General features: G+C 57.9%; 1 protein-coding gene across 1 annotated transcript in view; it reads left to right on the forward strand.

The window, feature by feature from the left end:
• The window catches only part of TEX33 (testis expressed 33), an 11670-nt gene that overhangs the window by 8491 nt on the left and 1148 nt on the right, over positions 1-2031 (forward strand). The gene's annotated exons all lie outside the window — the stretch shown is intronic.

Below are 2031 nucleotides of genomic sequence, written 5' to 3' on the forward strand. Positions count from 1 at the left end.
GGAGGAGGGTTCTTTAGCATCAGCTCCCCAGTCCTGCGGGTTGGTTGAGGGCTGCAGGCTAAGGGGGGAGCAGGCGTGGTGAGGGCAGGGTCAGGGGAGTTAAAGGGGAAGTAGAGAAGCTGGACCTGCTTCTCTATCCTGTGTCTCCTCTCCGTCCCTCCCTGCTCAGGCTCGAAATGCCATTGGCGAGGCCCTCGAGGGCCAGAAGAGGGCAAGCTCATGGCCCAAAAATAGAAAGAGAAGCTGGTCCTGCTTCTCTAACCCGTGTCTCCTCTCGTCCCTCCCTGCTCAGGCTCGAAATGCCATTGGCGAGGCCCTCGAGGGCCAGAAGAGGGCAAGCTCATGGCCCAGCAGGCGCCAGAGTCCCACGGAAATCGCCTCCATCTTCTCCGACTACTACGATCTGGGCTATAACATGCGGTCAAACTTGTTTCAAGGTCAGGTCAAAGGGCAAGGGTGGGGGCCGTGAACACCCACGTCCCCAAGGGGCAGGGAAGGCCTCTGGGATGTCTACCCTTCCCGGGCCTCCATGGACCGGACCCTAGGATACATCCCAGGGGTACTCATTCCGGCCGTCCAGGGCCCTGGCAAGCCTGCCCTCTCTGTGCAAGTCATCCATCCCAATTGGCTGTCAGCTCCTCCCTCCCCCAAACACCTCTAGCGTCCTAATCTGCCAAGACCCAGGCACCCTGGCCTGGGCATCTTTGGTCGCAGTGACACCAGGTTTCTGGTTCAAAGCTCAACTCAGCAACGTGCTGGGTGTGGCCTCACGTAGGATCTTTAACCTCTCGGAGCCTCCACCATCACCTTCTTGGTCCGATGGGGACAACACGGTAACATGGCCTCCCTGGGTGGGCAGGGCTCCGAAGGCGCTTGGCCGGTGACACGCAGTGAGCGCTCAGTAGCCGGCAGACTGGTGTTTTTCCTTCCCGGACCTGGTGGTGGCGCTGCCCAGGGAAATGGGTCAGCCCTGGGCCTTTTGGTACAGGGGGTGCTGCTGGCTCCCTTTCACAGACAGGCCGGAAACAGTTTGCCCAGGACCCCTCAGCGGTAGGAAGTGCATTTGAAGCTCAAATCCAGGTGTTTCTGCTGCCTCTGAGCCCCGGAGTCTTCCCTGAGCCCTGGGTACCCTCCCTGCCTATGACCCTGTGCCCAAGCATCTACTGAACTGCTTCGATGGGAGTCCATGGCCAGCACTCAGGCTTCTGGCTGCCCCCACGGTCCAGTTCTGCCTCAGTCCAAAAAGTCAGGTTTTTCTGGCCCTCTCCCCTCCTCCTGCTTCGCTCCCGGCCCTCTCCCTGTCCCGGGAGCCGTCACAGCTCCTCACCTGGCTCAGATCCCCGTTACCCGAGGAACCGGACAGCCACGGCAACTTTCCGGGTTTTCCTTGGAGCTTAGAGAAGGGGTGGTGCTAGGGGAGGGGAGAGAGAAGACAGCTCAGATTGTCCTGTGTCTGGGCCTCCGCAGTCAGCCTTCCACGGATCCCTTTAACAAGCATCACCCTCCCAGTACTACTTATTCTTTTTTAAAAAAACATATTTTATTGATTTTTACAGAGAGGAAGGGAGAAGGATAGAGAGTTAGAAACATCGATCAGCTCCTCCTGCACAGCCCCTATTGGGCATGTGCCCGCAACCGAGGTACATGCCCTTGACCGGAATCGAACCTGGGACCCTTCGTCCGCAGGCCGATGCTCTATCCACTGAGCCAAACTGGTCAGGGCCACCCAGTACTTCTTACATGCAACCTCATACAGGAACGTCTACAGAACTGTCAGAGAATAGTGTAAAGAGAGTCTGTGTACCCATCGTCCCGTCTGAGCAAAACACCAGTGTGTCGTAGTAACAGCTCCTAAGATTCCATTGTGAGATCTTCCTGGACTGACTGAGGGGTAGCACAGTGCCGTCTTACCACTGGCCATGGTAGGCCTTAGACTCCAGAAATTGGCAAGTGCCGAGAATTCGGGTGTCACCCTTAGCTGTCAGGGTGCTGCCCCGGGCACCCTCTCCATCTCCACACTCCAGGCTGGAC

Source organism: Myotis davidii, unplaced genomic scaffold, assembly GCF_000327345.1.
Source record: "Myotis davidii unplaced genomic scaffold, ASM32734v1 scaffold514, whole genome shotgun sequence".
NCBI lineage: Eukaryota > Metazoa > Chordata > Mammalia > Chiroptera > Vespertilionidae > Myotis > Myotis davidii.